Consider the following 12,279-nt stretch of genomic DNA (forward strand, 5'->3'; position numbering starts at 1 on the left):
CACATGGCCCCCGTTGGCATGAACCATGAGAGTGAGATGATCAATCTACCAGGGAATCTAAATATTATAAACTGCGCGTGTGATCTTTTCATAAAACTTCTCTCTGTCTTATTGCTCTGTTGATGTCTCTTGTGTTTGTGTGTCTTCACGAAGGATCCATCATTCATCAACATGGCGCACTACTCAGCATAATCAGCAGTGTGGTATTTTACGATGCCCATTGCGCTATTCTAGCTCATTTTACTGCCCTGTCCGTGCAAAAGTTGCAGAAAAAAAAAGCCAAACACCGATGCCTAACGGAGCATTTATGACGCATATCCGCATGTTACATAAGCCAATGGATGTTTTGTTCTCATTTCATTTGGGCGCCTTTTTGTCAAACATCGGCGTCATCATCATTAGATGCCCGCAGACACATCTACACTCCTCACACACCATCTGCACACTGCACGCGGAGATCATTGACCAAAACCACGCGGAGAGATGCTTCGGGGTGCGTGCAAATTTGCCATCTTAATGCCTTTTAAATTGCCCGCAAATTATTTCATTAGCAAACAATTTTTGTACATTGCCACCGCTCACGGGGGAGGATTTGGGGCTCCCCAATTCATCATCGTTGCACACACATATTGAAATCAATCCACACGCCTGGGTGCCATGGAAAATGAGGTCTGAATTATTGGGCGAATGACGCGAATTAGGCGCCCTCCAGGGATGTTGGTCATGCGCCACAGAAGGGCAATACGGAGCGCCGCCCAGCCAATTAAATAAACATTTGAATATTTATGACGATTGCTGGCTCAGGGCATCATCTCTTCTGCGTATGTCTCTCTGGAACACCCCATTCGCACTTCCTCACGTGGCGCTTCCTTTTTCTCTTCAACATGATGATGAGCTGCTGGTGCGACGAGAGATTGCACCTAAATTATATCCCACAAATTTTTCATAGACTTTCCTGCATTTTAGGGAATTTTATTTGTGCATTTTGCGTTGTTGTGTGAATTATTTTCTTAGGAGGAAGTCCTTAAAAATTTTATTTCCAGGAAATTAAAAGAATTTCTATGTCAAAGAATGAACTGATTTTATTCAATTAAGATCACTAAATGAAGCATTTTTCAGAAAGAAATTAAATAGAGCCAAAGAGACCTTCTATTTCCCTCTGAAGTCAACTGGAAAAGACACCAAAGATTTGCGCAAAAATGTACATATACAGTGACGTCACTTGTCTTCTTTTTGTTATTAATACTTTAAATTCATGAAACATTCGCGATAATGTTTCATGCGAATCATTCTATTCTATTTCATTCGCGTATCCCAATAATTTAATAATTCGCTAATTAAACATTAAATAATTCCTTGATAAATTCTCAACCATTTACCAAATAATTTTTAGGTATAACAATTTTCCTGCAATTTAAACTGAAAGAAAAAACTAACTTTCTTACCCACAAGCCCCAGCGTGGTGCTTGCGAATGGCCACACTCAAAGGGTTGCCGATAAACGTTAATTTCGGTCTAATTAGTCCCAAAGACATTTCATCAAAACCCCATCCAATTACTTTACTCAACCATTTCCTTTACATTTCTCCCAGAAATTCCCCTCCTCAAAAAAAAAAAGAATTAAAATCAAGAAGATCACGTATATAGGGGAGCAGAGGGAACTTGGGAAAATACAATAATGCTTACAAACAAACGACGAACAAAAAAAAGGGAGAACTTTTTGGCAGGGCATTCAATTCTTCATCTTCACAAAGAAAGTTAGCGCTGGACTTTGAGTGGTGCTGGGAGAATTCCCGTGAATAATGCAAGATGCATAAAAGAGAGATGGAGACAATTTAAAAGTCCATTGCAATGCTGAATTTTGGCGACATTTCCAAACTTGAAATTCTCTGTATTTTTGCGCTGCTCCTCTTTGTGCTGCTCCTCCGGCGCGGTGGTCAACCACGAGCGCCCTTTTTTGTAGTATCTACACAGTGAGTAACCCCGATGCTGCACACAAGGTGCGCGGGGATTGCAAAGGTGATTGAAGGCTCTTCTGGGACGACGTGAGGGGAGCCCGCGAAGATTTCCAAGTGGAAGAGAGAGAGAGAGGGAGGGAGGGAGAAAAAAGAGATTCTGATGCCTTTTTGGGCATACCTCGCAATCCGGCAGAGTCATGAAATAAAGCATTTCATCACTCTCGCGGGACGAGGCTCCCTCATCGTTCAAAGAGCCAAAACCCATCAGCGGCAGGGATCTCTCTTTTCTTGCACGCCTCACACATTTCATTTTATTATTAACAACCCTCTTTTTGCACACAGCTTCCATTTCTCTTGTTATTTTTATTGTTATGTCCCTTTTAATGTTTTTATTCCGCATGCGGCGCGATCTCAAACGGCGAGCAAATCCCCGCGCAACTCCTTCTGCCCCTTTTGCCAAAAAAAAATTTGTCATTGCATCCACTGGCATTCCTGGCCTTCCTGGCCCTGGTGCACACACACAGGAATTCCTTCCATTGGTGCCCCCTCGTGCTTTGTCCCCAAAAATCACGCATGACTGGTTAATTATTCTCTCTGCAATTGCGCCGGGTCTCAAGAGAAATTCTTAGTGCGAATTTCTCAAGACGATCCAACGTCTTTTTTTTTTGCCATATAGCATTCATCCCCAAAATCAACAATTCGCCTTTCGTCTTTCACGCACACACATCGTGGTAAAAGAATAATTCTTGTGCAAAATGATGTGAATTTTTCCAAGAAAAAATACTTCTGGTTTTGCGCGGACGCCGAAAGAATTGTAAGTGATCGTATTTATTATTTATAAATTTAATGCGATATTTTAATTATTAACTGCTCATGTTGAATGCACATGAAAGTTATGCGAAAGAACAAGCAAGTTGATTGGGCTGAAGAATTCCTACAAGGGGAAGAATTTGAAGATGATTTATCAAAATCAATTAATTTTGTCGTTAATTGGAAATATTTAATCGAATTCAAATTAATTCGTTTGATTGATTTTTTTTATTTCAAAAATTGCTTAAGAACTAATTTTACTATTAGAAAGTTCTTTCATAACAAGGGGTAAAAAAAATTCTTAGCATACCTAGATACATTTAGAATTAGTTTAGAATAAAACTTCAATATTTTCTTCAAAAACGCATTTTTTATGAACAAAAAATACCAAAAAATGTTGTAAATTGATGAAATTTTAGTATGTTATAGACGTTAGTCTTTAAGACATTTCAAGCCGTTTCTTTGACTTCTTAGATTTCGCTAAATGGCCAAGATATTTTTATCTTTTACAATAGATTTTCATCTTAAAAAAAACTAATAATTTTCCATCAATTCCTCTAAAAGTTTATTCAAAACCGACCCTTTGATTTCCTAATTAAACAAAATTTCCCCTAAAAGAATCCAAAGAACCCCAAAGGAAAATTTTCGGATTTTTCTTAATTTTAAGGCTAAAAATTGAGCATAAAAAAGCAATGAGGCCGTGTGGATTTTTGGCATTGAAAACACGCTCGCTGGCTGTGCAGATTGAATTTTGATGCTGACAGGCGCACCACAAACGACTGATTTATTAGCACAATTGTCCGGTTTTGCTGACTGAGAAAAATATACTGCTGAGGGGCTGAGGGTCATGCATGTCCTCACGATGCCCAAAATTTCCAAAGAAGAACAATTTATACAATTAAATGCGCAGTCATGTCTATAAGTTGTGCGCGAATTTTGTCATTCGATTGCTTCTGGTCACGTGAAGGGAGTTTTTGTCAACATCTGGTCATCCAGGGCTAAACTATACCATCTCATGGGGCCGTTGAAAGTTTATTAGTTGTGATGAGGTTTGTGAAAGGAGTTTATTTGTTTCTGAATATTTTTGCTTTATGCATTTAAAGAGACAGAAAGGACAATTAAAAATTAGAAGCTTCTTCAGTTATTTCTTTTTTTTTAATTCTTGTTAAATGATTAGGCGCATGATCCTGATTAATTTTTTGATTGAGGATTTGTGCCACACAAGAACGAATAAACTCCTTTTGGTTAAATTTAAAAATAATTCGGGTAAATTCATCAGAAAAGCAGTCGGAAGGCTGCAAGAAAAACGCAAATTTTCTGCAATCAGCGACGTTTTGAAGATTTCAAATAATTCATATTTATCTCAAGGCTCTAGAAAGATTAATATAAATTATTCGAAACGTCGCTGATTGCAGAAAAGTTCCGTTTTTCTTACCCCTTTCCGACGTTTACGATCGTTAATGTAATTCTGTATTAAAAAAAAACATTTGAATAATTTTATTTTCATAAAAAAAATTAATTTTCTTGATCCTAATCGCATTCCCCAACAAAACCCGCAGCAAAAGAACCCCAATGCATCCCTGGCTGAACGTATAGAGATCAGTAAATTCGCAGTGTCCAATTTGGTTTGGGATGCTGTGTGGCTTATTAAGTAGGTCTTTTGGTGAATTTTGGATGATGGATGGTGTTGGGAATTTGAGGAAATTGTCCACAAAGGGCGACTGTGATGCCCAAAATTGGCCAAACAGGGGAACCTTTTTTGGCAACAAAAGCAAAAGATAAAATGCGATGGGAAAAATCCCTGGCGATTGTATGTGGCGAAGAACATTTAAATGGCCATGGGAAAAAGCTCACCGATCAACTCGATCCACTCCCAGCGATCATCGACTTCATGCAGCACCAGTGTTGTTAAATGATTGAGAGCCCCGATAGTGGGGCTGGTGGTGCCTAATCAACGCGCACTTCTGACCGATCACAAGATGTGCGGGGGGGAAGGGCAAAGGAATGGGGTCCACCAAAATGCGGGAATGGGATTCACGATGATCGTTTGACGAAATACACACAAGTCAAGATTTCAGGGTGAGATTTTGCAACGATGACCATCGCGAATCCCTCAGGAAGTGAAGCATCCATGCGGAGAATCTTCAGCAGATAGATGGATGAGATAGTGCTGGGCTCTTTGGAAAGTAATTTAAATATTTGCTGCACATCTTTTGCTTTTCTTAACATTTTATGATTTTTATAATCATTTTTATGGCGTCTAACATCGGAAATTCCAATGGAAACTCCAAGAAAAATTCATCAAGACTTCTCAAGGATTTTTAAGTTAATCCTGAATGTTTTTTTTTTGCACAAATATATCTCGCAGGATCTTTAAAAAAAAAACTAATCCCACGACATTTTTTCTCATCTTCACTGGCCATGGGAATTCCCTTGAGGGAAATTCCTCTGTGTATGAAGGGGAAAAGCTCCTCGAAGGCATAATGGGTGGAATGCATTCGCGCACTCGATAGAGGTAGCTGGTTTGGGATTGAGATTGTGCCATTCTCGGGGGATGGATAGATGTTTTATGTGATGCGTTATTATGCGTAAAAGGCCCCCATATGATAAATTATTATGCATCATACACACCGACAATTTGCTCCATGTTCTTGCCCACAAGATGGATGAATATTAAATCTCCTGACTAAATAGTTCTTTTTTTTCCATCTTCTTGCAATACCTTTTAACTCCTCGGCCAACCACTTTGTTTTTTTTTTTTCTTTTCTTTTCTTTTGCCCACTTAAAGCATCTTTTTTTTTGTATAGAAGAAGGTACAATAAAAAAGGTAAAAAAGAGGGAGCTTGATTGGCTTTTTTTTTGTCTTAACGTTGATTGTTGAGTAAATTGTCGCACAGACGAGATAATTCTTCCGCTAGTGCGCGCGCGAATTACAAAGTTCAAAAGAAAAGTCAATTCGATGCGCGAATGCTGAGACTTTGCAATCTTTCTTGCACATTGGTGGATTCCTGATGAGGATGTCGCGAGGTGGGCAGGCAGGGAGATTACTGCGAAAATTGTGCTCCCTGTGTCACCTCTCTTCCCATACACCGTGGGACACCACACACGACATGGCAGCAGGGCAACATTTTAAGCAATCATTCCATATAATCTCGCGCTGATTTCTCTATTTGGCGCACCTCTTAGATGCAGCAGCAGCAGCAGCTGGGAGTGTGGGAGATTCATTTAACCCTTGGAGGATTTTTTTCTGGCCACCCTGGCCAATTAGACATTTTTTAAATCCTCACAGAATAAAATCTCTTAAAAGTATCGTGATAATTTCTACATCTGGAAAAAGTATTTTCTTTTAAGAGAAAATGAAGGTCAAATTTTTTAGGTAAGAAATATTGATCCTCTAAGTGTTAATATGTCTCTTTTTTTTCGTGAATGGCATAAAATACAATTTTCTACACCACCCGAAAAGACGCCTTCTGTTTGGTAAATAAACACCAGTGTAATAGACTTTTAAAAGGTTAAATTGCTTTAATTCCTTTTAACTTCGATTGTTTAAAACTTCATGGAAATTACCAATGAATTAAATTCTTAATACATTATGTGGGAGCAGTTTGTTCAATTTGAAAGTTTGTATGTAGGTATGCCAAACAATCAATTAACCTTTAAGATATAAAGAGAGGGGTCACTCTCCTTAGGAATACTTAAGAGCTGTATTAAATGCTGATTTAGTCAAAAATTTTATGAATTTTATTCTTCAGAAATAAAATTGAATAAAAATCAAAAAAAAGAAATATATAAAATATTGAAAGAAAATCTCATGATTCTCCTTCAGAAAAAGCTCCTCAGGGAAAGCTCAAAGTTCAGTAGCATAGAGAGGAATTTCTTGGCCTTATGTCAACGACATTAGACGCTTGTCCCCAGACTAGAGACCGAAGTTAGTCGAGTTGAAGTCGCGACTAGTGACTAGTCGATGGATTTTCTTGAGTCGTCGTCGTTGATCAATTTTGTCGACTAGTCGTAAGTCGTCGTAGTCGATCTCAAGTCGACTCAAAGTCGACTAGTGCTCAAAAAATAATAATAATTTGATCATTTTTAGTTTTTTAATTTATGAAAAACCTCAAAATTTCTTATGATTTAAAAATACAATTTACCTCTAAAAAAACTTTTTTATAATAAGTTAATTTTAAGCGCAAAGTGCACTTTGAAGAGAAAATATTTTTTTTTCTTTTCAACTTATTTTATAAAAAGTTAATGCCAAACGCGTAACAGTTGACGAAGAAACAATCTTTCTTAAAATCCTTTTCTAACAAAGAAACGTTACAACTTCTGTAAAATATTTGAACTGGAGTTTCACTCTAAATGTGTTAAAATAATATTTAATTGAGCGCTAGTTATTCAAGGTAGTTAGAAATACAGCAATCAAAATTCAATATTATTTTAATTATTTTTAGTACAACTCCGATTCTTTATAATTAACACAAGTTCATCTTTTTAAAGTAAATGTTTCGCAATACAATTAGACTGATTTCTGCAATCTTAAGAAATTCAAGGTGAAATTCACTAAAAGTAAATCTGTCATAAAAAACTCAATTCAAACTCAAAAATCTTTTTTTGTACCTAAAAACCTTGCGACTGACTTAAAAAAAAACCTAAATCTTACGTAAAAATGCTGACCTTAAAAATTCAATCCTATGTAGCTTATGAAACTAATAATTTTGATTAAAAACTAAAATAATACTGACTTTAAAAACTTAAACCTGACTCAGGGAATTTCACCCTAATTAATGGATTTTTAGTCAATTTTCATAATTCAGCTTTTAGGCCAGTTTAATTCTAGCTATGTATGTAAAGACCTTACTATGGGTAAAGGGGTAATACCTTTAAGGATTAACCCCTTATGAATAATAAGGAATCCAGTGGGTGGAACAAAGAAATAAAAATTAACTAGCCAGAATTGGACATTTTCACAAACAAGGTGTATAGCGAAAACGTCCCATTGGTCCTTGGTTCTTAAGGGGTTAAATAACTCTGGGTAAAATGCACTACTCAGTCGGGCTTAAAAATTTAAATCGGTTTTTGAGTCGGTTTTAAGGTTTTAAGTCAGGTCTTATTATAACCAGGATTTTGTCTGCCGACAAAATCCAGAATATCTTATTATAACCAGGATTTTGTCTGCCGACAAAATCCAGAATATCTTATTATAACCAGGATTTTGTCTGCCGACAAAATCCAGAATATCTTATTATAACCAGGATTTTGTCTGCCGACAAAATCCAGAATATCTTATTATAACCAGGATTTTGTCTGCCGACAAAATCCAGAATATCTTATTATAACCAGGATTTTGTCTGCCGACAAAATCCAGAATATCTTATTATAACCAGGATTTTGTCTGCCGACAAAATCCAGAATATCTTAATATAACCAGGATTTTGTCTGCCGACAAAATCCAGAATATCTTAATATAACCTGGATTTTGTCTGCCGACAAAATCCAGAATATCTTATTATAACCAGGATTTTGTCTGCCGACAAAATCCAGAATATCTTAATATAACCTGGATTTTGTCTGCCGACAAAATCCAGAATATCTTATTATAACCAGGATTTTATCTGCCGACAAAATCCAGAATATCTTATTATAACCAGGATTTTGTCTGCCGACAAAATCCAGAATATCTTAATATAACCTGGATTTTGTCTGCCGACAAAATCCAGAATATCTTATTATAACCAGGATTTTGTCTGCCGACAAAATCCAGAATATCTTAATATAACCTGGATTTTGTCTGCCGACAAAATCCAGAATATCTTATTATAACCAGGATTTTATCTGCCGACAAAATCCAGAATATCTTATTATAACCAGGATTTTGTCTGCCGACAAAATCCAGAATATCTTATTATAACCAGGATTTTGTCTGCCGACAAAATCCAGAATATCTTATTATAACCTGGATTTTGTCTGCCGACAAAATCCAGAATATCTTAATATAACCAGGATTTTGTCTGCCGACAAAATCCAGAATATCTTAATATAACCTGGATTTTGTCTGCCGACAAAATCTTGAATATTTTAATATAACCTGGATTTTGTCTGCCGACAAAATCCAGAATATCTTATTATAATCAGGATTTTGTCTGCCGACAAAATCCAGAATATCTTATTATTTTTATTCTTTTTTTTTTTAATTATGCGAAATTTGATTGTTTCATCGAATAACTCTTCCCATACAAAATTTGGTACTCCTTAATTTGGCTAAAAGCATATTAAATAAATATTATGATCATACTCATTCTTTCAGAAATATATTTTTTATTAAAAGCTTCCTTATGAGCTTCATTGTAACTCTCTTCGGAGTTTTGTGCAAATTTAAGAAAAACCTATTTCTAGAGCTTTCAGAGCTTCATTATGCCATTCTTTAGGGTAAAAAAAATAGAATCCAAAAAAAGCTCCTGAACATTCCAAAAAAAATGTGATAAAAAAAAACAAATTAAACACTTAAATTAATTGAAAATTCTTAATACTGCCTCAAAAGTATTGAATTTTTCGCAAAATAAGAAAATTCTTGCCGTGAAATGAGCTCAATAGACCTCTTGATACACTCAAAGAAGTATATATTGACTACTTTAGAACACAAAAATAATGTTTAAAATGAAACTGATGGCCCCTACAACATATCAAAATTTCAGCCCTCTAGCTATAATAGCGGCTGAGATATAGCGAAAACAAAATTTTGAGGTTATTCAAAATGGCGGACGGGGGGTGGGGGGGTGGATTTGACCTCATAATTGGATGTCTTCCGGTCGATATTTAAACTTTGCCGTTTACCGCAAGTCTCTATCTATCACCGTTCTCTTGCAATTTAGCGTTAGGTTCCGGCCGGCCGGACGGACGGACGGACGGACGGACGGACGGCCGGAAATTTTTTTTTTGGCGCATACGTTTTTTGGAATGTGGGGACCCTAATTCGTGCTCATCCCAAGTTTGAGCCCGATCTGACGACTTTCGATTTTGCTCGGTACACAAAAGCTGTGTCTGAAAGAAACACAGCTAAAATATTTAATTATAAACTTTATGCTCTGTATAAAAAATTTTGTGTAATTTTCCTCTATAAGTCGACTAAGTCGTTGAGTCGTCGTCGACTTATGCTCGACTGACTAACTCGACTTAGTCGTCGAAGTCGATGCAAACTTTGCATCAAGTCGTCGTCGACGAAAAGTCCATCGACTTCGGTCTCTACCCCAGACATAAATCATTCAAAGAGAGAGCAAATATCTCGTGGTGAATCAATCATCGCCAAGATCATCGCTCTTAAAAGCTTGAGGGCAGCATTATGTATGTATGTACTTCAGCACAGCATAACAATAATCTTGCGGTGGATTTTCACTTTTCCAGGAAAAATCCACCACAAGTGGGGGATTGAGGGGCAATTTTGGCACAAACTCCATCCTTTTTAGCACGAGGAGTGATCTTGAAAAGAAGTTCACCTCAAGTGTGCTTCTGTTGTCGCTCTTCTCTACCTGATCACCAGTATAGGTACACTGCGACCGTGAAGAGGTGTGTGCGGAGGGAGAGAGCAAAAAATGTGATCAAACAATTACCGTTTTTGATATAAAATCACATTTAACGGCGGCAAATGGGGAGGGGTGTGCGCGACGGGAGGAAAAAAGGCCGTGGATGTACAGAGAGGTTCAAAAAAAATCCTTTACATGGTTTTTAACAGAAATTAGCATAATCTACGGGATGTGCGCAGAAGAGGAGTACGCGATTGTGGAACGCACACACAAGAGGTGGGAAGACGCATCGCGGAAAACACGGTCAAATCGCCTTGAGCCACACCGAGGCTCAAACTCTCATGTGTGCCACCATTCTCTCTGGGTGCATCCTCACTTTGCTGCACTCGCTGGACCCATTATAAAACATCATATTTTTGCATGCTCGGGACAAACTCTCGGTGTTTTATCTTTGGCGAATTAATGCTGGCGCGCACTCAAGCGAGACAGGGGCAAAGAGATGACCAGCAAATACAATCACTTCCACGTCCCCAGCGTCCACTCCACCCCGCTGCGACATGTCGATAAATACAATTTTTGCATCGCGGCGACGAATTGTGGCAAAGTAGATCACTCTCCTCCGGTTATGTTGACGCGCACACACACACACATGAGAACCCAGAGAAAGAATTGCGAGATCATCAACAACGCGCCAATGGTCACCCCGTAAAGATTTTTTATGAAAGATTAAAATTTTTGTAATTTTACTGCCAATTTACAGCAGACATATTATGTATGTCGTTTAACATGATGAACCGTTTGGAGAGATATTTTCATTATGCTCTCTTTTGGATTAACTTTGATTTATTCTTATTAAATATTTTAAGTCAATCCTCGAAGAAATCTTAAAGTTTTATCGATTTTTTTTTAATTAAAAAGTTAAAAGTTAGAAATCTGGGGCTTTAAATCCTGCTTAAGGGGGGTCTCTTTTGAGAGCTGGTGAAATTAAATGTTTTTATTTTTCTTGGGGTTTTCCTTAAGCTTGGTTTTCCGACGTTGGCCACATTTAAAGACTTATTATTGAAGAGTAAGAAAATCACTTTCCGCCATCTTAGGTGCGACGCCATCTTGTGATTTTTCTCAAAACACAAAGGTAGGTTTTTCTCAAGATCTTCTGGATGGATTTTGATGGAGTAAAAAGCAAATGGAAGAGGAAATACCAATGCAGATTTTGATGTAGCGGAATTTTGAATTTCCACTCTGGGGCTGAGAAAAATGGAAAAACGTCAAAAACTTGTGAACAGAAGTTACAACAAAAGTTTTTTAGTAAGGTACTATTTATTACATAATTAAGAAAACAAATGACTTTAGGTTTAAGGAGGTTCTATGAAGTAATTTTAAATTGCAGAATTAAATAAAATTGAATTGTAATTGAATGATTAGATAAAATTTTTCACTGTGAAGATGTTAAAGAAAAAAGAAACAGGGTCGTAGCCATAAATCTCTTTAAAGTGGTATTTTCAAAAGACGCTAAAAATGTATAGGTCCTGGAAAAGAATAAGAAGCTTTAGGATTTTTTTTATGAAATTCTAACGTTTGACGCTGCTTTTCTAACCATAGATGTTGCTTTCATAGTGTTTGGGAGTTCTTTTTCTAACGTTAGATTTTTTAACGTTTTAAGATTATTTTATTGTTGAACGTTTATTTTTTAACTTTACTCGTGTCCATTGCAACATTTGACGTTCGCTTTCTAACGTTAGATATTTATTTTAACATTTTGCGTTCTTTTTCTCGTTTTCCATATTTCTTTGGAAATGTTTGCGTTTCCTCTTAAGCATTTCATAGCATTTAAAGTTTCTTTTTAATATCTTCAAATCCACTTTAAGGTTTTTAGACACCCAAAGATTCTTTCTAACTACGCCACTGGGAGAAAAACAATTCTGAAAATCTTTTTATTTTAATTTTAGGATATTTTAAGTTGTTAGAAAAACCTCCTTCTTGCCTTGTAAAAAAGAAACTAAA

The sequence above is a fragment of the Lutzomyia longipalpis genome, chromosome 2 (genome assembly GCF_024334085.1).
Source record: "Lutzomyia longipalpis isolate SR_M1_2022 chromosome 2, ASM2433408v1".
NCBI lineage: Eukaryota > Metazoa > Arthropoda > Insecta > Diptera > Psychodidae > Lutzomyia > Lutzomyia longipalpis.